This window comes from Lutra lutra, chromosome 13 (genome assembly GCF_902655055.1).
Source record: "Lutra lutra chromosome 13, mLutLut1.2, whole genome shotgun sequence".
In the NCBI taxonomy this organism is placed as follows: domain Eukaryota; kingdom Metazoa; phylum Chordata; class Mammalia; order Carnivora; family Mustelidae; genus Lutra; species Lutra lutra.
The window spans coordinates 11158739-11182106 of NC_062290.1; the positions used below are offsets into that span (position 1 = coordinate 11158739).

General features: G+C 45.5%; 1 protein-coding gene and 1 long non-coding RNA gene across 3 annotated transcripts in view; one reads left to right on the forward strand and one right to left on the reverse strand.

Annotated features, from left to right (window-relative positions):
• LOC125082903 (uncharacterized) overlaps positions 1-17274 on the reverse strand; it is an 83223-nt gene extending 65949 nt beyond the window's left edge. Inside the window, exon 1 of the long non-coding RNA XR_007122137.1 lies at positions 16544-17274. This is a non-coding gene — a long non-coding RNA (uncharacterized LOC125082903). The remainder of the gene's footprint in view (positions 1-16543) is intronic.
• Positions 15960-23368, forward strand: part of TJP2 (tight junction protein 2) — a 121425-nt gene continuing 114016 nt past the window's right edge. For both annotated transcript variants that reach the window (XM_047698783.1, XM_047698784.1), the window contains exon 1: positions 15960-16138. The gene's annotated coding sequence lies outside the window, so the exon portion shown is untranslated. The remainder of the gene's footprint in view (positions 16139-23368) is intronic.

Consider the following 23368-nt stretch of genomic DNA (forward strand, 5'->3'; position numbering starts at 1 on the left):
GCATCAGGCTCCCTGCTCCGTAGAGAGTCTGCTTCTCCCTCTCCCTCTGCTCTCCACCTCCCAACAATCTCTCTCTCTCTCTCTCTCTAATATAATAAAATCTCTCAAATAAATAAATAAATAAATAAATAAAGTAGACCCTCTCAACTTAACAATTCTCTGTATAAAGTAACTTTCTTCTCCTTTGATCTCCAGACTTGCCTATGGTTTTCCATAGCTTGCATGTCCCAAATTGCAATTCCTTTGCTGTTCCTAAATAAACCCATATTTCAACAGAAATAACTCTAGACATTAATCCATTAGTCCTATCCAATAATTTTGTCATCTGGGAAACCTTCATGTGTTCTGCATGCTGAGCTGAATCCTGTTCAGTGAAAGTTCTAGTTGGGGATGAAAATAATTTTCCCTTTACCCTTCTAAGTTCTTCTCTGAGACCGCCCCCCCACCTCCCCACTGCCCCGTAATAAGAGACACATTAATGGAAGAAAAATAAACAGAAGTTTAGCAACATATGTACCTACTGTATACATGCGAGAGACCCAGGAAAACTGAGTAACTCTCTGAAATGGTCCAAGCCATCATGTTAAATAATCTCCAGTGATACACAAAAGATATTGGGGGAAAAGGCAGGGGAGCGGGGAGGTTGCCAGGAAAACCACAGTAAACAAGGAGATTTAAATGTGCAGATTTAGGGGCCTCTGGGTGGCTCAGTGGGTTAAAGCCTCTGCCTTCAGCTCAGGTCATGATCTCAGGCTGAGATTGAGCCCCAAATCAGGCTCTCTGCTCAGTGGGGAGCCTGCTTCCTTTCCTCTCTCTCTGACTGCCTCTCTGCCTACTTGTGATCTCTGTCAAATAAATAAATAAAATCTTAAAAAAAAAAAAACCTGTGCAGATTTAAATCTTTGTCTTCTTCATTGATAAGAATTTCTAGGGATTTAGAGACCTCCTTCTCTTCTTGGTACAGAGAGGAAGACAAATGTAAATTGCTCTTACAAAACCAAGTAACTTCTACTTGGTTTTCAGGGCTTCTCTCCTGACTGCTGTTTTTCAAAAAATGATGATTCTAAAATAATCCTTATGCCAAAGAGATGTAAGGGCCCATTTAGCCAGAGGGATTCCATCTGGTTAAACAGTGATTTTGTTGTTTATGCAGTAAAATTTAAACTGACCCTGCCCCCCACCCCCCCTCAGGGAACTTACTTAAAAGCAAGTCCTGGAAACCAGTCCCAGGTAACAAAGCCCAAATACAAGGGCAGGTCAGGCCAGGTGGAGGTATCCAATCAGTGGGGGCGCATACTGTCTCCCTAGCTACCAAGGAGTGTGGATCCCGCCTTTTGGGTGCCAATTCTGACCAAGGTGATAGGCTAGTTCAAATATCTACTAGGGTCAATTGTAATTCAATTGGCCACCCGTGTGTGACCTAGCATGATGGTGCAGCTTTCTCTGTGTGTTACAATCTCATTGGCCACCTGTGTATGGCCAGGCCCAACCACATGGCCTTTGCTCTATAACAGTTCCTCTGTAAGGCAGGGAGGGGTTGCCTCTTTGTAAGAGACGGCCCTGACCGGTCAGTTTGATTCTCGATGCTTGGTGCGAAATAAAGCTTTGCTTGACCTTCGCTTTGTATCCGTCTCGCTCCTTTGATCACGGACCTATCACTGGGGGACCTTTCAGAGACATATTTGGATGTGGCAAACTCTGCTTTTCTTCAATCCAAATCATTATTTCTGACTTATCTGGATATTTGAGATTAACTTGCTATGATAATACTATGCAGAAGTCACAAAACCAAACCCTACCCCACAGCCACATAAAGGAACTTAGAGGATACATTTAAAAAACTGAACATATTAAAAAAAAAAAAAACTGAACATAGGGGCGCCTGGGTGGCTCAGTGGGTTAAAGCCTCTGCCTTTGGCTCAGGTCAGGGTCCTGGGATGGAGTCCCACATCGGGGGTCCTTGCTTGGCAGGGAGCCTTCTCTCTCTGCCTCTGCCTGCCACTCTGCCTGCTTGTGCTCTAGCTCTCTCTCTCTCTGACAAATGAATAAATTAAAAAAAAAAAAACAAAAACAAAACAAAACAAAAATACCTGGGCATATTCTCCTTTGAATTGTTCTTCTAATTTGCTTTCCCTGGAAATTTGCAGAGACAGGAACATATTTGCTCTAGGTGGATGCTTGTTTTCTTATTGGTATGAAAAACAGTATGAGGAAATGGAGTTGTTTCTCCTATAAGGAGGGGCAATCCTTGTAAATATTGGCAGAGCCAGGGCAAATTTGTAAGGTAAGAACTTTGAGGTGTGTATAATGAGTTTGCAAAATTTTCTACAAGGCACACAATAGTTAGGGTTGGATAATGTATGTTTGGGGAGGGAAAACAGAGACTGTACAGTTTATAGAGGAACAAGTGCAGTGTGACCTGCTGAAAACTCATCAATAACGACTCATCTCCTGGAGGTTTATTTTCCCCATCTGTGATCCTTTATCTGAAACACTTGGGCCCTAGGTTTTGGAATTCAGTTCTTCGGGAATATGGAGTGTATACTGAGTAGCACTGCATAATACGTCTAGGGACATACCCCATAATTAAATCCATGGATGTAACCACAGGGAAATGTATGATTACTTATACCAAGTAAAATAAATAAGGACCATAAATAGACTTAGATCCAATTCAGGTCAGATTTTACTGCCAAATTTGTTTAGCACCAAGCTCTTGGTTTCCGAGACAAAACTCTAAAATTTCAGAATTTTGGCTAAGGGATTATGGGCCTGTTGGCCTTTCTCTGTGTGATTCCAAAAAGCCACCACCTGAACCCATCTCGTGAGCGGCTACACTATGATGAATCAAGAATCTGGATCTCGGGAGGAATGAATTGCTCAACATCACATCCTTCCGCACCAAGTGGATACACCTGTTCTAGGTGGTCCTGTGCTGGGGAGGGGTCGGTATTTAGTGCATATCAGCGGGACCTGAAAAAAACACAAGTAAGAACCACAGTGTACTTGCGGGGTGCTTATATCCGGCTCAGAAGAAGGCAGAAACCCTATGAATCATGTCCATGCAGGCAGGTGCAGGCCACAGAAAACTGATCTCCCCCAAGTGAATTTGAAAGGATCTTATTACCCTGGATCCTAAGAGGGTTGTTGTCTTGTTGCCTTGGGAACCATAGGTAAGGATAATTAACTCAGCTCCTCATTTTAGTGACTCCTCAGCTCCTGATACAATTTCTCACAGACATGGCTGTATAACAGCCATCAGACCCACATGTGGGATGTATTTCTCCTGGATGGTTGACGTGGTACTTGTGGCTGTTCCATCCGTGACAGAGAGTGTGGACCATGCTCTCCAGACCGTCCACACGCTGGACTACCTCTGGTTTCTGTCTCCTGGGTTTCACACTGGCAAGCATGAGGCAAAGCAAGGTGGATAATGTGGTTCCTAGGATGGCTTGGGAGCCAGGTGAGTAGCTTTTGTCTTGTCCTCACTGGGGGTATTCAGTACAGAAGGAGCATCCAGAACTTTCTGGACAGGAGCATTTAGTTAGACCCTCAAGAAATTAATATTTTACTTTTGATTTATTACTTTATAGGGAGTCATACTTTGATGAGGAGACAATTTAATGTTTCAGCTCAACATGTATTATTTATTGAGCACATATTATGAGTATCTGTGTCAGATATAAGCTCTGTCTACAGAGTCGAGATGCTAGCCTACAGTATGTGGGGGGGATATATGTGTAGCTAGGAATAGCCATAGGAACCTACTTTGACTAACGTAAGCAGAAAAGATTACCCGAAATCTTGTCAGCAGCCTCAACTAGCGTGGGCTTTTGCCTACACGATGCCCTAGACGCCTGGAGGTGAAGGACTCATCTCGGACCTATGAGGGTCAAAACCACAGGCGAACTTGGCCGAGCAGAAAGACTAGAAAAGCCTTGTCCCCTGGTTTCATCTCGGAGCTGCTGTACCAAAATGAGACTGCCGGCCTCCAGGTATCTGTGATGTAAAAAACAAAACAAAAACAACAGAAAAACAGAGGCCTATCTTGTTTGGACACTGTGGTTGAGATTCTGTTCTCTGTAGCTGATCATAATTCTCATATACTATCTTAGAGTTTCTCTCTCTCTCTATATATATATATATATGTAATTTCTAACAATAATCTCTGAGGCAGATACTATTTTCCTCACTTTTAAAAGGGAAAACAGGGGCACCTGGGTGGCTCAGTGGGTTAAGCCTCTGCCTTCAGCTCAGGTCATGATCTCAGGGTCCTGGGATCGAGTCCCACACCGGGCTCTCTGCTTAGCGGGGAGCCTGCTTCCTCCTCTCTCTCTCTCTGCCTGCTTCTCTGCCTACTTGTGATCTCTGTCAAATAAATAAATAAAATCTTTAAAAAAAATAATAATAATCATAAAATAAAAGGGAAAATAGGGGGCGCCTGGGTGGCACAGTTGGTTCAGCGTCTGACTTCTGCTCAGGTCATGATTTCTGGGTCCTGGGACTGAGTCCCACATCAGGCTCCCTGCTCAGGAGGGAGTCTGCTTCTTCCTCTCCCTCTGCCCCTCCCCCTGCTCTTTCTCTCTCTTTAATAAATAAATAAAATCTTCTAAAAAATTTTATTAACGCACTCTTTCCTAAAAGATTTTATTTATGCAATTGTTCTCCACCTGTACCAGGGGCCTCGCTCCATGGTTCTTGGACTGGCAGAGGGGTGACTCCTCCAAGTCTCTTTTTATTTTTTTGTAAATATTTTATTTATTTGATAGACAGAGATCACAGGTAGGCAGAGAGGCAGGCAGAGAGAGGAAGGGAAGCAGGCTCCCTGCTGAGCAGAGAGCCCGAAGTGGGGCTCGATTCCAGAACCCTGGGATCACGACCTGAGCTGAAGGCATAGGCTTTAACACACTGAGCCACCGAGGTGCCCCCCAAGACTCTTTTAAAAGTACACACTGTTACAAGACCTTGAACCAACCCATGAACATGTACTTGATAAGAAAAATAAAAGCGTTAAGATCAGATCCTATTGCTTTTCATAATACTTTTCCTTCGTGCACAACTGTTTTCAGTCCCTGTGTCACAGCTCGTGGAGCCCCAGCTACTCTCTCTGCCCCCCTTTACTATTCTGCATTTTTCAGCTTATAATAGTATTTCTGGATGTTCTTATACATCCCACAATATTTTAAATTATAAAAATCCTGATTGCAATCTGTAAAATGCTGAAAAGGGGTGAGAAATTATCTATGCTCTCACTACCCCAAATAAAACAAATACACAGTTTGCATTTTGGTTTATTTTATTCCCGTCCCTCTGCCAGTGCGTTTCACAGTGGCAATCACGGTATGGGAATTTTGTATTCTGTCATTTACACTGAATACTACACCATAAGTATTATCCGTAAGTTCCAAGAGGACAAAACCTCCATTGTTTGTGCATCATTGTATCATCCAAGCTTAGCATGATATAGCTAAAATGGCTCAGTAAGTAGTTGACTGAATAAATGTTGCTATAGGGGTGCCTGGGTGGCTCAGTGGGTTAAGCCTCTGCCTTTGGCTCAGGTCATGATCCCAGGGTCCTGGGATCAAGCCCCCAATCTGGCTCTCTGCTCGGCAGGGAGCCTGCTTCTTCCTCTCTCTCTCTCTCTGCCTGCCTCTCTGCCTACTTGTGATCTCTGTCAAATGAGTAAAATCTTAAAAAAGAAAAAAATCTTAAAAAAAAAATGTTGCTACATATTCTTCATAGTTAACATATATATGCCCATATAATGTACCTTCTAGTGGATGTTTTATTTTTCCTAATTATTAGATATTTTCATTGTTTTCTATTTTTGCTCTTATGACTAATGCATTGATGAAAAGTTCTGTGCATATAGTCTTCTCTGCATTTACATTATGGTCTGAAAATAGGAGCCTGGTGTAAAATTACAAGGTCAAATCACTTGAACATTTTTATGAGCCTTGGTGCGTTTTATGGAAATGCTTTTTGAAAGGGTGGGAGCAGTTTACCATGGCAAACAATGTAGTAGCAGTTTCTTCCCACCCTCACCTGCCCTGGTTTGTGTTGTGTTTTAAAATTTTGGTATTGATTTCAGTGGAAGAATTCCTCACTCAATTAGCATGCTTACAGAACCTCACTTCAGCGTCACAGGCATAGTGTGCCAAATAAGTGCTCATTAAAATGGGAGCCCCTTATTTCAGTCATGTCCCTAATACACCCATTATTTCTCAGGTGCAATTCAATTGTATCTTAGCCTTTAATTTCTATGATTGGCTATATATGTAAATACCAGTTATAATTATATATTATCATTTTGTTTACATCTTTTTTGTTTAGAGCTTTTTTGAGCATCACAATAAAAAAAGATGATTTTTACATTAGACCTTATAAGTCATCATATCCTTGTTTTCTACAAAGTTGTTCAAGGAATTTATCTCTACTCATATCTACATATATTTCTATCTCCATCTTTCTCCCTGGAAATTCACAGGCAATCCCAGCTCCAGGGAAATGATACTTCTCATGTGAATTTAAAATGAATATTCACCAGAGGCTTAACTAAAACTACAGTAATCTTTGGACTACTAACAAGTGATGGACAGAAAGTATTACTTCTTTATGAGCTGTCTGTCAAAGTCCATTGGGGAAGGCCATCAAGCAGCCATGTGCCAGTTACTTAAACTGCTATTTTCTTAGAAAAACTTCCTAAAGCTTTGGCTGCAGAAACTATCCAGATGTAACCCCTGCCTCTAAACTGAGTTTAGGAAGGACTTAAAGTACACACTAAAGCAGAGTGGACCATAAAGTGTGTGAAAGGGGCTCAAGGCAGCTGATGCAGGATTGCTGAACGTGAAGAAGGGATGGTCTTTCTTCTCAATACTCCACAGGTCGCTACATGTGAGGTGTTTACCTGCCCCATTCCTGCCTCTGCTTGGGGAGAAGCTGGGGCTGCTGCCTGCCTTGCCCCATGGAGGAGGGAGCTGAGGTTTCTCCAGGCCCAGGAGCAACCCTGTTGTTGGGCCAGATAGGTGTGACTGGGGGTAAAGCCAGGGTAAGGAGTGTAGAAAGAGCACTTGGCGGCCACGTGATCCCTGCACCTGTGGCCAGGGTGTTTCCGAGAGCTGCAGCGGGCCCCCTTTCACTCTGCAGGATGTCCCAGGCCCCGTGCCCGCTATCTCTCACTAAGTCCCCATCAAGACAGACAACTTCCCTCCTGTTAGGATCACTGCAAGTGTCAGCCAGAAGATACTGGACAGATCGTCTAGTTCATCCCATGCATTTATTCTACTTAGCTTTTTAAAAATTTATTTGAGAGAGAGAGAGAGAGAGAGAGAGAGAGAGAACATAAGTGGATGTGGGCAGAGGGAGAGGGAGAAGCAGAACCCCCCACACCCTGCTGAGCAGGGAGCCACCTCCAGGGGCGGGGCTCGATCCCAGGATCTGGGATCATGACCTAAGCCAAAGGCAGACGCTTAACCAACTGAGCCACCCAGGTGCCCCTTAATTTTAGTTGGCTTTTAAATTCAAAACAGCACCCCCAAAAGCAGAACTGTCTTCACTACCATTTTCCAGTTCCCCTAAATCAGAGACTGTTCCACTTACCTTCTTAGTTAGCTAATTGCCAAGATGCTGAGCATTCTTCTAACCATTTTTCTGTTCATTTGCATGTATACATGTGTACACATGTCTGTATATATGTATATACTTGTACACACATATGTGTATTAACTGCACAACGAGGCCCGGACCATATGTATTGCTTCATACCTTGCTTTCGTCCATACCAATGTGTCGTGGACAACTTTACATATTGGGTCATGCAGACCTTTTTTTTTTTTTTAATTTTTTAAGATTTTATTTATTTCTTGGACAGAGAAAGACAGAATGTACAAGCAGGGGGAGTGGTAGACAGAGAGAGAGGGAAAAAGCAGGCTCCCAACTCGGGGCTCCGTCTCAGGGCCCTGGGATCCCGACCTGAGCTGAAGGCAGACGCTCAACCCACTGAGTCCCCCAGGTGCCCCCAGGCTACTTGTTCTTACCTGATAGAGAGCATTCTTCAGCGACAGCCAGTAGATATACCTTAAAAAGATGTGACTTCCGGGTGCCTGGGTGGCTCAGTTGGTTAAGTGGCTGCCTTTGGCTTGGGTCTGGATGTCAGGGTTGTAGGATCAAGCCCCGAGTTGGACTCCCTGCTCAACAGGGGGCCCGTTTCTCCTGCCTCTGCCCTTTCCCTGTTGGTGCTCTTTCTCTCTCACTCACTCTCTGTTAAATAAGTAAAATCTTAAAAGAAAAAAAAATGTGACTCCCAAATCGATCAGTTTATTTGATCCCTCACCCTCCCTGCATTTTTATATAGGAAAAATTTCAAATGTACAAAATAATGGAAAGACTAGTACAGTGAACACTGACCGGTATACTCTGCACTAGATCCGATGACTGTGACTGCTTTGTTGGCTGTCATTTCAATACCTGACAGAGTTGTGTGGTTGTAAAGGAGAGGCCTAGGGAAAGCAGCAGAATTCATCAAGGCCCAAGGTGTTAAGAATTAGGAAGGAAAATCCAAAGAGCCAGAGAAAGTAAAATTCACCCAACAGATTAACCTGGGAGGAAGAAGTCGATTTCTAGGAAGAGAAGGAAGAATGAGTCATCTAGGAATGTGGACTAAAAGGCTACCCATTCCTGGGGCGCCTGGGTGGCTCAGTCAGTTGAGCATCTGCCTGCAGCTCAGGTCGTGACCCTAGGATCAAGTCCTGCCTGGGGCTCCTTGCTCAGCGGGGAGCCTGCTTCTCCCTCGCCCTTCCCCCCTCCTCTACTCTTCATTTCTCTTAAATAAATAAAATCTTTAAAAAATAATAAAAAATAATAAAAGGCTACGTATTTTTGAAATTATGGAGTGATTGGTGGGAATATAGAGACGTTTTGTGAGCTGTACTTTGATGCATTCTCTGACAGCTATGCAACATCAAACATACTTTGAAGGCAAAAGCCCTCAAATGACATGGGGTGATGTATGTATTTCCTCGGTGGGTGAAACAGAGAACCATTCTTGTCTACAAATTCTGATCTTGCAAAGATCTAACAGCTTTTTTCCAGAAATCACCAAGAGAGTAACTGTCTGCCTAGAGTGTGGACATCTTTTTATTCCAAAGGAAAGTTTAGAATCAAATATGGAAATGGAATATTATACAGCAGGAAAATTGGGTGAAATACAGCTTGATTCAAGAACTTGGATAAATCTTAAAAATACGATTTTCAGTGAAAATTGCTGGTTGCAGACCACACACAGTGTGATTCTGTTTTTATTAAGCTCAAAAACAAGCAGATCCAAACAATATATTGTTTAAGAAGATATGTGGGGGCGCCTGGGTGGCTCAGTGGGTTGGGGCCTTTTCCTTTGGCTCAGTTCATGATCCCAGGATCCTGGGATCGAGCCCCGCCTCGGGCTCTCTGCTCAGCAGGGAGCCTGCTTCCTTCTCTCTCTCTACCTGCTTCTCTGCCTACTTGTGATCTCTATCTGTCAAATAAATAAATAAAATCTTAAAAAAAAAAAAGAAGATATACATGTTTAGGTAAAAGAAAAGTTTTTTTTAAGATTTATTTATTTATCTTAGAGAGAGAGAGACAGAGAGAGCACACATGGTGGGGAGGCCAGAGGGAGAGAGAGAATCTCTAACAAACTCTGTGCTAAGCATGGAGCCTGCCTGGGCTCAATCTCATGACCCTGAGAACATGACCTGAGCCATTGTGCCACCCAGGTGCCCCTAAAAAAATTTTTTTTTAAAGATTTTATTTATTTAGGGGCAGCTGGGTGGCTCAGTGAGTTAAAGCCTCTGCCTTCAGCTCAGGTCATGATCCCGGGATCAAGCCCCACATCAGGCTCTCTGCTCTGGAGGGAACCTGCTTCCTCCTCTCTGCCTGCCTCTCTGCCTGCTTGTGATCTCTGTCTGTCAAATAAATAAATAAAATGAAATGAAAATATTTTATTTATTTATTTGAGACAGAGAGAGTGAGCGAGGAAACACACAAGCAGAGGGAGCGGCAGAAGGAGGGGGAGAAGCAGGCTCCCCAGAGAGCAGGGAGCCAAATGTGGGGCTGGATCCCAGGACCCTGGGACTATGGCCTGAGGTGAAGGCAGAGGCTTAAATGACTGAGCCACCCAGGTGTCCCCTTAAAAATTTTTTTTAACGAATGCATTATTTTAGGATAGTGATTCCCTTGAAATGAATGAGGACAATTAGGTCTTGAAAGCACGTGGCGTCATCAAAAACACTGGTTATTGTTTATTGATTGTGTGGTGGGTTTATTAGATGCTCTCACGGTAATCCAGATGTATATTTCATATGGATCAAATATTACAATAATAACATTGTGTAAGGGGAAATACAGGCTGGACTTAGAAAACAGGACAATGAAACAAGTAGTATGGACTCTACGCAGCCATTCTTTTAAAGGCATTTAATTTTATTTTTTTTGCTATTCCAGCACACAGGAATCAGCATTCTTGAGTATATTTCTTTCATTACTTGTTGGGGTGGGATAGATACCTAGAAATGGAGTTCCTGGGTCAAAGGGTGAAAACACTGAAGTTAAATGCAAAACTGGGGAGGAGGTGTAAATAAATAAAATCTTAAAAATAGAAAATAAAGGGGCGCCTGGGTGGCTCAGTGAGTTAAAGCCTCTGCCTTCGGCTCAGGTCATGATCCCAGGGTCCTGGGATCGAGTCCCGCGTCGGGCTCTCTGCTTACCAGGGAGCCTGCTTCCTCCTCTCTCTCTCTCTCTCTGCCTGCCTCTCTGTCTACTTGTGATCTCTGTCTGCCAAATAAATAAATAAAATCTTTAAAAAGAAAAAAATAGAAAATAAAGAATTTATTTTAAGTAAACTCTACAGCACATAAGGGACTTGAACTCATGCATGTTCCACTGAATAAGCTGACAGGGAATCCCCTTTTCTTTGTACTTTATCTATATCGGGTGATGGATGTTAGCTGATCCTACTGTGGCCATTATTTCACAGGAGATGTAAATCAAGTGATCCTGCTGTGCATTTTAAATTTATACAGTGATATAGGTCAATTATTTCATAATAAGACTGGACAGAAATACCAAACATACATAGGCAACAGACAGCAAAGTCAAGATGAGAAACAAAGCTCTTTCTGGGCTCCGTCGTGCACCTGTTGCCAGTAATGAAAACACCTGTCTTACTTATCAAGGCAACTGCCCCACTTCAGACTGAGATTTGACCTCTTCCCCATCACCCTGCCTGCCCAGCCTGCAGGTGAAGCACAGGATCTAGTTCAGAGCCTCGGGACGCAGAACACAGAACTCCCTGTCCAGAGAGGCAGAATAGGGCTTTGTCTCCCAGAAAGGCAAGATGGTTTCTGTGGGGCTGCCTTGGGGCCAGTGCAGGGAGGAAACCTCTGCTGAGCTCCAAGTCAGAACCCAGAGCTCTTGCCCCATTTTTCATGGTACTGCCCCTGGCGCCTATGAAGGCATCTCTTTTCGCTTCTCTGAGCAGATTTTGAAATGTGTAGTCTTCAGAGTGGAAATGTTTATTAGTTACTGAAAATTATGTTTTGTTGATTACAGGAAAGCACAAAGGAATCCATACAGCGTGTACCCGGAATGAAAAGAGTGGGTGGGAGAAACCGAGATAATGTCAGTTACCAGCCAGAGTCCCTTTCTTCCTACCTGAACACATTCAGAGATTATCCCAAATCCAAGTCTTTGAAATGTTCATTTCAATTCAGATGTGTGTGTGTGTGATATGCCAAACACATGTAGTAGCACCATCAACCCCATACACTAGATTAAATCAGTGGCATGTGATTAAAACATTTTAAAACTTAGGGAATACTAAGTTTTTCCCAAATATCTCTTCATTTTTTTAGTGGTTTTTTATTCTGAATCAAGGCCCAAACAAGAAATACACATTATTAATCTCATCGCTATCACTTAAATCTTTTCATCTATAGGTTTCTTCCCCTTTTGTCTTTAATGCCTTGCTGGTTCTTGTTGAGAAAAAGGGATCATTTGGCTTCTTGAATTTCCCAGATTCTGGATTTTGTTGATTGTACCTCATAGTAGTGTTGTTTAACATATTCCTCTCTTCTAGTAATTCTTTTTTTTTTTTTAAGATTTTATTTACTTATTTGACAGACAGAGATCATAGGCAGAGAGGCAGGCAGAGAGAGAGGAAGGGAAGCAGGCTCCCTGCTGAGCAGAGAGCCTGATGAGGGGCTCGATCCCAGGACCCTGAGATCATGACCTGAGCCGAAGGCAGAGGCTTTAACCCACTAAGCCACCGAGGTGTCCCTCTAGTAATTCTTATACATTGGTAGTTGGATCTAGAAAGTTGGTCAGACTTAGGTTTGCTCTTTTTGGCAAGAATGTGCCATTTGTGGTGGTGTATATTTCCATCAGATGGCACATAATGTCCGGTGATCTTTTCTGTGATGTTCAAGGCCATCGATGACTATTGCCTTGATCCAATATTTTATTAGTGTTTTGGAAAATGCCAATATTCAAATTTTGTCAATCCTTATTTGTTGGCTAGAATAATTTCTTTGTCAACTATTTAGTCATCCTGACACACAGTTTGTACATGTCTTAGCCTGGATTTCACAGGAAGCAGAGCCTTGAGTCATGGACATTATTGGGGAAAGTGATCCTATAGAAAAAAGCGAGGGATGGGAGAAGCAGAGAAAGCCAACTGAAGAGAGACTCACCCAGCAGGCTACTGGTTTAGGCACCTGATTGCTTGATCAATATGACTTGATTTCTGAGAAGCAATATATATGGAGTCTCAGGATAGTTCATCTTGTGGGGGAAAAAAAGTAATATTCACATATCAGCTTCTACCCCTCGCTAGTAGAAGCTCAGACAACGAAACATTGACTTCAGGGTGGTGTATGCAAGGGTATCCCCACGCTGGTGCTCACAGAGAAGAACTGGGGTAGGAGGGAGGAGATGAGTGTATTCTGAGTAATGAAAACACCTGTCTTATCAAGACATGCAGTTGTTCCCGCATGAAGCTGGATAGAGCCGACCTAGACCTTGTTGCTACAGCGGTGGTTGGAGTAAGAGACAGACGAGACAAAGAGCATCTGAAGTAGTACATACGTGTTTGACACAGTCCAGAAAAGGCAGGTGAAATGTGTAATTCCTTCTCTTAAAATTTAACAGCTTTCAAAATAATGAATTAGTTCTATTGCATCTGCAAAGGTAATCAGGGTTTGTTTGTTTTTTTTGTATCATCATGACTTATGGATATACACATGTATGATATGTTTCAATTCATTGCAGTTATTTTTCTTCTTTTTTAAAAAGATTTTATTTATCTATTTGACAGAGAGAGAGAGTACAGGGAGGAGTGGCAGGCAGAAGGAGAAACAGGCTCCCTGCTAAGCCAGGAGCCTGATGTGGGACTCAGCCCCAGCCCTGGGATCATGACCTGAGCAAAGGCAAACACTTAACCAACTGAGCCACCCAGGAGTCCCGTTATTTTTCTTCTCAAAGCTTAAAATTTATCCCACTTTGGCCGGTGGATAGTGGATGCTTCCACAGAGTGGCTCCAGATTCTGTTTGATGTCAATCTGAGTGTTTCTGATAGCTTCCCTGGTTCCTCAATTGACAAGATATTCCAGGCTTATTTTGGATATTTCTTGCCTCTGACAGAAAATCAACCACTTTTCCAAGTAGATCTATTTCCTTTTAGAGAAATATTATATTTAGAGATCACAGTCTGAAATCCTAGAGTGCTTACTCCTACCAGGCTGGTCAGTGTTTGGTGGACATTTTGAGTAGCTAGATCTTGGATTTTTTTTTATTTTTATTTTTTAATTAGAGAGAGAGAGAGAGAGAGCAGGAGGGGAGGGGTAGAGGGAGAGCAAGAGACATAATCTTAAGCAGGCTCCATGCTCAGCATGGAGCCTAACATGGGGCTGGATCTCATGACCCTGAGATCATGATCTGAGCCTAAATCAAGCTCTGGACACTTAACCGACTGAATCACACAGGTGACCCTGGAAATACATTTTTTAAGAAAAGTATACCCTAAGGGGCGCCTGTGTGGCTCAGTTGGTTAAGCATCTGCCTTTAGCTTAGGTCATGATCCCAGGGTCCTGGGACGGTGTCTCACATTGGGCTCCCGTCTGCTTCTGCTTCTCCCTCTCCCTCTGCTGCCCCTCCTACATGTGTTCTCTCTCTGTGTCAAATAAAATCTTTAGAAAATATATTGCTTGGGGCGCCTGGGTGGCTCAGTGAGTTAAAGCCTCTGCCTTCAGCTAGGGTCATGATCCCAGGGTCCTGGGATCCTGTGCTGCATCAGGCTCTCTGCTCAGCAGGGAGCCTGCTTCCCGCCTTCTCTCTCTCTGCCTGCTTGTGATCTCTGTCAAATAAATAAAATCTTTAAACAAAACAAAACAAACAAAACATATTGCTTATCGGCTTTGATTTTATATTTATTTTTTATACTAAAAAATCTTGATTCTTAATATTATTAACATAATTACTTCTTACTACTCTACTATCATTATCATTGCTGAGAAGCAGTTTTGTTTTTTTTTAAACTTTTTTTAAACATTTCCCATCCTTAGGGTATATACCTAAAGGATGTGTTGTTAAATAATTGTTTTAAATTCACCTGACATAATTTCCCCCTACGTGGAAAACTGCTGTTCTCTTTTTTAAAAAGGGTACTATCCTCTAGGCTCAATCTACTCAGTTTTTGAAAATCTTGCTAATAGGCACCCCCAGAAGTCTAGACTAAATGAACTTGAGCTTTATCAGAAGCATGGTCATTCATTCCAGTACTTCTGGCAGAGGTTTGGGTGAGAAGGAGGGCAGGAGGGTTTGGCAGTCATATGCAAAGATGTATTCAATGAACCTTTCTTTGCGTGTGTTGTAAAACACATGTACCGTAAAATTAACCATTTTAACCATTTTTAAGCATGCAATTCAGTGGCGTTAAGTGCATTCACATGTGCAACCAACAGCACGATCTCTCTCCAGAACCTCTTCATCAGACCAAATTGAAACTCCGCATCCATTAAACAATAACTCCCTATTACCGTCCCGGCATTTTTAACGTGACTAAAGTGCAAGGAGCACCTGCTCGCCCGTTGCAGGCTGGGGCCCTGGAAGATGCCGCCTTCCAGGCAGAGCAGGGCTTCCCGCGGTGACTAAACAGGCTCTCGCGTTAGCGCTCCCGCCCTCACCTATTGTCCCAGCGGGAGGAACCGGTATTTCCGGATTGGGGCCTCCGACCCTGTGATCCTGGCTAAGGGTGAAGTTCACGGGGGAGGGGAACGGAAGCTGATCATAAAAGTTAACTTTCCACCGAAGTGAACAACCTGCCTCTCGCCCCACGCCCAAGCAAAAACAAAGACCCCAGAGCCACCAAGCACGTACAATAGTGGCCCACAACCATCCTTTCCGTGCTCCTGTGAAGGGTAGTGTAGCTACCCCCTTCCTAGCCCACACCCCTGGAGAGGATCAGAAAGCCGAGCAGAGAACAAATAAAGCAGCACATCGAATCCCTTTTGCCCTTGGGCGGAAAGAAAGCACAGTGGCAGTTTGGCAGGGAAGGGAAGAGGAAGGGGAATGGATGCCCAGGCTGGGGGCCAGGTGGTCCCTGCGGCCACAGTCCCGGCTCCACTGCTGGGTGGCCCATGCGAGCCCCCCCACCCAAGTCGTTGCCAACACCCCAAAGTACAGCTGCAGTAAGCCTCGTCTCTTGGCCCAGACTGGCGCACCTGGCACCCTTGGGGTCTCCAGGAAGCAGGTGACGGACCGTAGCCCACCCTCCTCCCCTCCAGGCCGCCGCTCTCTGGCTCTCCGCCGCCCACTCCCCCTGCCCCCACCCTGGATATATATATTTTTTTTTTTTTCTCCCAAACCTCCAAACAGGAAATAGCTCGAGGCCACAATAATACACAGGAGCAGCGACCGAGGCCAGTCGTGCCCGCCCATTCCCTGGGCAGCGTCCCGCACTCCGGCCCCGGCCAGGCGCCACCAGCTACGAGCGCGGGCGGCGCAGGGGACACCCGCCCAGCAGCCGGCGTCGCGTCGGAGCGCGCCCCCGAGACCCGCCCTCGTCCTGCGCAGGACCCCGGCGACTGCGGCCGCCCCCAGCCCGCAGGCGAGTACCCTCCCCCCTCCCCTCCCCGGTCCCCGAGCGCCCGCCCCGCGGCCGCCAGGGCCCCGGGCGTCGCGGGGATGCTGCCACCCGTCGCGCCCCTCCGAGCGAGGGATTTGCGGGGTGTGGCGGTGCACTGGCGCCCTGGGTCGGCGTGCGAGCGGAGCTGAGGGGCAGCGACAGTACATGCGAGTTGATGGCTGCCCCCCATCTCCCTGTGGATTCGGGGTGTACTTTATTGGGCACGATTTTTTTCCTCTCTGGGATGCTTAGAGGACTTCTGGCTCCGGGTCCTCCCGGGGGACGACAGCGCATCATAGGGTTTCTCTTGGGGGATCGTCTGGTAGTGGGTTTTAGCCCGCACCTGGGGCAGCTCCAGGCACCCGGGGGCCACCGTCTCTTTCCTACCTGGTCTGGCGCCTTCTCCCCCAAGGAACAGGGACCGTTTCACTTTCTGTTGAGCCTCTCTTTAACCAGGATAGAAGGGCCTCTGGTTTCTGTTGGCGCAGCCAGCTTTAAGGGGGCAGGAGCTGGTGCCGTGGGGCCGAAGGAGGCGCGGGTTAGTTGCAAGCAGGTGGGGTTGCCTGCGGAGTCTCCGGCGGGTCCCAGCCACGGGGCCCGCACACCCCACACAGCCGAGAGCCCGGGACTGCACACTCCCGGAGCCCGCGGAGCCGCGATCTGTGTCCCCAGCGCCCAAGAGCCTTCGAGGGTTCCCCCCCCTTCCCTTTAACATGCGGGTTGTTGTCGGTGCTCAAGGCTGCGGGGTTCTTCTATAGGGACGAAGTCAGCACTGAGTTGGAGATCTTTATGTTGGATAAAGGCCACTGAATTCCAGGCATTCTTCGAGCTCGAGAAGGGCATTCTCGGCTGTTTTGAAGTCTGGGCGAGGGCTTTCTGTGAAACTGCCTCTCTGTCAACTGTCCTCGTGGTCTGTGGCGGCTTCCTAGTCCCGGAGGTGGGTGGGGACACTTGGGAAGCCCCCTGCGCCAAGGCTTTCTGGTGTTTCTCAACGCATTTTTACAAACGGTGGTTGGCGGTAATTTCCCTTCCTAACCAGTTCACCTGAAAGGTGTGGTCAGCCCTCCTCATTTCCTGGTGAGGGCCGGTGGTTCTGGACGGGGCTCTGGGGCCTTGCGCGTTCAACTGAGGCCGCGAGCATCAGCGCCTTCACCTGGGGGCCTGTTACAGTGGATCCGCACCTGCTGGGTTGTGATCCTGGGTTGGGAACGTTTGCACAATAACTTTGAAAAGCACCGGCCTAGGGTATCTTGGGGCGAAGTGTTCTGTCCACTGTGAAGGAGTGATTTACAATACGCTCCCGCACATTTTCATCAAGTCCTACATTTGAACCTTCATTTTGCCAAAGCAGGACAAACACCCTTAAGCAGCCTGGGTCACAGCCCCTCCCCCCTCAGGGTCAGGCTCCTCAAAGAGATCTGGACATGGGCTTGGCATACTGGCCTGTGAGTTTTTTGTTTCTGGGTACTTTTATTCTTTGACTGTTGTTATTATTATTATTTTTTTAAAGATTTAATTTATTTATTTGACAGAGATCACAAGTAGGCAGAGAAGCAGGCAGAGAGAGATAGGAGGAAGCAGACTCTCTGCTGAACAGAGAGCCCGATGCGGGGCTCGATCCCAAGACCCTGGGATCATGACCTGAGCCGAAGGCAGAGGCTTTAACCCACTGAGCCACCCAGGCGCCCCGACTGTTGTTATTTTTTAAACTATTTAAATTCAGTTAATTAACATATAATGTATTGTTGGTTTCAGAGGCACAGATCTGTGATTATAGAACACCCACACCCAGTGCTCATTACATCCAATGCCCTCCTTACTGTCCATCCCCAGTTAATCCATTCTTCCCACCCCTTCTCTGTTATTACTATGATAAAATATACATATCATGAAATTCAGCATTTTAACCCTTTTAAACGTACGATTCAGTAACATTAAGTACACTGACAATGCAACCATCCCAACTCTTCATTTCCAGAACTTTTTCATGGTTCGGAACAAAAACTCTACCCATTAAACAATAGCCCATTCTCCCCTCTCTCCAGCCCCGCAAATTCTGGATACTTTAAATGATATTTTTTGTAGGGTGGAGAAAGGCTGGATCGGAATGTAAAGTGAAAGGAAGATAATGTTCACAGAGTTTGTATAAACATGTAGAGATTCCTGGGTCACTGTTCTGTGGAGACGGCACCGAAGCACCAGGTTTTCGGAGTGCATGTGCTTTCTTTTAATAGAGATAGTCAGAAACCCATGAGGGTTTCCCTTTTGTTTTGGCTCCAAAGGAATGGAGCTACCCAGGGTTCAGACTCAGATGCACATTAATAACTAGATGCTCGGTGACATTTATCTCTGTGCTTCCTTTAACTGGCTTTATTTTAGGGAGCCTGTTTATACATATATATTCTTTCCACAGTGACTCAGACACATTTTTGAAAGTAGCTGGAATAAACCTTAAGGAAAAAGTTGTTGCTTGGTATATAAAGGAGGAGGTCACAGCAAGACTTCAGAAAGCAGATTTGAAATAATTTTCCCAAATATCCCAAATTACGTATTTTGTTTCTGCTTTCATGCTGAATGAATCTAATGGTCCAACGACATTATTTCTAGTTGTGAAAATGTTCTTATAATTGAGGAAAGCCTGGGAATAATGAAAGTCATTTGCCTGCATCTGCTTAAAATTGCCCAGCTTGTGACGTGAGGACATGCATTTCAGTGCGAACACAAGTGTGAATTGGCAAACTAATAAGAGCGGTTTCATCCATGAGCTAAGAGCCTCATTGTTACAGATCAAGGATGTGGGTTCAGGGTGCCTGACTGGCTCAGCAGGGAGAGCATGCCACTCCTGGGGTTTGTGAGTTGGGGTCCCCCCGTGTTAGGTGTAGAAATTACTTAAAAATAAAATCTTTAAAAATTAGTTTAAAAATCTCTAAAAAAAAAAAAAAAGAATGTGATTTCGAATATGTAAGTGATCAAGGATATTGGGAAGATTTACTGACTAGCTGACCAGTGGGAGATCCTTCAGCTTCTTCCCACATTCTTTTTTCTTTTACTAAGACACTTGACTTTTCCTGTGTTAAGAATTTTATTGGAAAGGGGCGCCTGGGTGGCTCAGTGGGTTAAGCCGCTGCCTTCAGCTCAGGTCATGATCTCAGGGTCCTGGGATCCAGTCCCGCATCGGGCTCTCTGCTCAGCGGGGAGCCTGCTTCCCTCCCTCTCTCTCTGCCTGCCTCTCTGTCTACTTGTGATCTCTCTCTGTCAAATTAACAAATAAAATCTTAAAAAAAAAAAAAGAATTTTATTGGAAAGAAACTATCGACTTGTAGACAGGAACTTACAGCTTCCTTTGCCTGAAAAAAATCCCTTTGAAATGATGAATAAAAGATAATTTAAATGGGCAAGGTTAGACAAAAATTCTCCCTCTTGAGGATATTCTTATACTCACAGAAATTCAGATTGTTGTCCCCTCGTAATTGTAGGAAGGCTGAAGAGAAAAGGTTTCCTTTCTTCCGCTGCGTTCTCTTCTGAAATAGCAATATCGTTCAGAGTTTTATTTGGTGAACAAATGCTGGTTTGTTTATTTTTTTGAAGATTTTATTTATTTATTTGACAGAGAGAAGGGACTACAAGTAGGCAGAGAGGCAGGCAAAGGGAGAGGGGGAAGCAGGCTTCCTGCTGAGCAGACAGCCTGATGCGGGGCTCGATCCCAGGACGCTGAGATCATGACCTGAGCAGAAGGCAGAGGCTTAACCCACTGAGCCACCCAGGCCACCCACAAATGCTGTTTTGTAGTCCATACATGAGGAAAAAATTCCTCAGAATGTGTTCAGTGAATGGTTTTTTCAGTGATGCCAGGGGAATCATTTAGGGAGGTTAGTAAAAATGGATGACTTTGTCATCACTCTCGAGATCTGAGGTTCAGTCTCCTGAATGTTTGAAAGAACCCACTGGTCTCCATAGGAGAGATCAAGGTATTAGACTATTGACTTAGAGTCCATGCCTACTGCAAATTAGGTACTTTCAGATACATTCTCATTAAATCTTGATAATGACCTTGAGAGGGGTAGTTCTCTTACCCCCACTTTACAGATGAGAAAACTGAAGCCAGTTGTGGTGCTCCTATTCTAGACCATGGCTCTTTCCATTGTTCTTCCATGTAGAATCGTCCCTGCCTACAAACTCCCCTTCACCTCCAAGAAGCTATGTATTCATTAATATCTTTTGGAATATCAGGCACTACAATACACTAGGTCCTTAGGCAAATAAAAAGATGAGCCAAAACTGAAATAAATTCCCAAAGAGCAAATGATTTAAAATCGAAGGATTCTTGGGGCGCCTGGGTGGCTCAGTGGGTTAAGCCGCTGCCTTCGGCTCGGGTCATGGTCTCGGGGTCCTGGGATCGAGCCCCGCGTCTGGCTCTCTGCTCAGCGGGAGGCCTGCTTCCCTCTCTCTCTCTGCCTGCCTCTCTGCCTACTTGTGATCTCTCTCTCTGTCAAATAAATAAATAAAATCTTAAAAAAAAAAAAAAATCGAAGGATTCTTTCCATGGTACCACAAGACCTGTGACGAGTGAGGAGTTAGATAATCCTTGGCTCGAGTGTAGCATTATTGTGGCTGGGCGAGACGTGGGCATTCTCCTTACTGAACTCAGTCAGCCTTGCCATCTCTGCAGATTGGCCAGTCAGTGTCTGTGTGGCATCCTGAGAGGAGTCCTGAAGGAAGGGCACAGGATCTAGGTGCAGGACTGACATCTGCCCAGAACATCTCAGAGACTCTGAGTGTCCACATTCTGAAACACAGAGTTAGGGGCATAATTATCTCCCTTTAAGATTACAGTAAGGAGGGGAGTTTGGGTGGCTCCGTGGGTTAAAGCCTCTTCCTTCTACTGGGGTCATGATCCCAGGGTCGTGGGATCAAGCCCCGCGTCCGGCTTTCTGCTCGGCAGGCAGCCTGTTTCCTCCTCTCTCTCTGCCTGCCTCTCTACTTGTGATCTCTGTCTGTCAAATAAATAAATAAAATCTTTAAAAAATAAAGATTACAGTAAGGACTGCAATGAAACTTATTTGTAAAAGTGCTTGTAAATTTTAAAAAGATAGTAGAAATCTATCTCTTATTTTCATTTGGGAGAAATTTATAATGCAAAAAAGACAGAAGAAGCTACCTATTTGAGGTACCTAATACTTTTCAGGTAACTGAATCTGTAATTCTCTTCTTGCTTTAGCCCATTAAAAAATAACCTTATTGGGACCCCTGCGTGGCTCAGTCGGTTAAGCGTCTGACTCTTGATTTCGGCTCAGGTCACGGTCTCAAGGGTTGTGAGGTCAAGCCCCACGTCCAGCTCTGCACTGAGCGTGGAGCCTGCTTAAGATTCTCTTTCTCGGGGCACCTGGGTGGCTCAGTGGTTGAGCCTCTGCCTTCAGCTCAGGTCATGATCTCGGTCTTGGGATCGAGTCCCGCATCGGGCTTTCCCAGCCGCGGGGAGCCTGCTTCCTCCTCTCTCTCTCTCTCTGCTTGCCTCTCTGCCTGCTTGTGATCTCTCCCGGTCAAATAAATAAAATCTTTAAAAAAAAAAAAAAGATTCTCTTTCTCGGGGCGCCTGGGTGGCTCAGTGGGTTAAAGCCTCTGCCTTCGGCTTAGGTCATGATCCCAGGGTACTGGGATCAAGCCCCGCATCGGGCTCTCTGCTCGGTGGATAGCCTGCTTCCCCTCTCTCTCTGCCTGCCTCTCTGCCTACTTGTGATCTCTGTCTGTGAAATAAATAAATAAAATCTTTAAAAAAAAAAAAAAGATTCTCTTTCTCCTTCTCCATCTGCCCCTTCACAGAAAAATACTATTAATACATTGTTTTTATATACAATATATTGTCTGTATTTCATTGGGGTCTTCCTGTACCCCATGCAGGCTACACTGATAGGTATTTTGCATGAGGTAGTTCATTCTGTGTTTTCTTTCCCAAGCTGCCCAGCAGTGTTGTGCACCATCCTAACGTAGAGAATTACCTTCACGCTCTACAGTCACAAGTTCGTCATGGATTTTAAAAATACCTGTTGCGTTTTGAAGGCCCGCCATATCGAACTTGGGTTGTGCTGTTTTGTTCCTGCATTATTGGTAAAGGTAGGCGGTGTTGTGAGAAATAGGGAGTTAGGCTGGATTTGGAAACGTTGGAGAACTGTTGGAGACAGCCACAGGAGAAGCAGGTGGAGTGTGGAGGGCGGTGGTTCCCAAGCACTGGCTGCGTCTGGATCCCCCGGACGGCTTGTCCAAACACAGATCCACAGCCCGCTCCCCGTTTTTAGCTTCCGACTTGGTAGGTCGGGGTGGGGCTTGAGAATCTGCCTGTCTAAGGAGTTTTCCCAGCAGCGCTGATGCTGCTGGGCTGGGGCTTGTGTGTGGAGAACCAGTGGTTGGGAGGCATTTGGAAGTGTCAGATTGGAGCGAGAGTGGGGGAAGGGACAAAGCTAGAGGGCAGCTGGGGGCCCTGGGCAGACAGGAGCTTGGTGGAGCCAGGGAAGGGGGTAGCATCCGAGGGAGGCAGACACAGGTGCTGGGAACTGAAATGTAGGGATACGGTGGGCGGGGGTAGCTGGAGGAAGAGAAGCCTCTGGGATAGGGAAAGCAGGCTCAGAAGGCTCTGAGGAGACCAAAGCCAGCTGGGACCCACAAACTCCATGTAAACTGGGGAGTAAGGGCATGTCTGGGGCGTTGGCTGCAGAGGAGGGAGGCACAGGGCTGTCACTGGCTAGTGGGTGCTGTAGCTGTAGGCCTGGCCTTTCCACCCCTTCCAGAAGCCCAGCGTTACCTGGCGGTGGGATGTGCTGCTTGGGGACCACAGGGTCAAGTGCGAACTTTCCTCATCAGACCAGGGGCCCCTTTAGTCCCTCCGGCCACAGTCCTGGAGTGAAGACTGACCCCTCTCCCTCTTCTTGCCTGTCACCACCAATCACACTCAGCCTAGAACCAAGGTGAGCCTTGTCAGCCTGGAGCAAGAGCCCTTTATGCAGATAGTGACCTCGAATCTTACTTCTCTTCCCTTCATGTATTTGCCGCTCAGCCTAATAGCTTTAGGATCTGTGCCACTATGTGTCCAGTCTCCTTAGTGTGACTGGGTATAAGCCGATTCAGAACATGGGTGCTGACGTCTGGGTTATGAAGGTCAGCTTTGCTACAGAAGAGAAAGCCAAGAAGGACGGTGTCTGCCCAGTGCTCTGGGGGTCT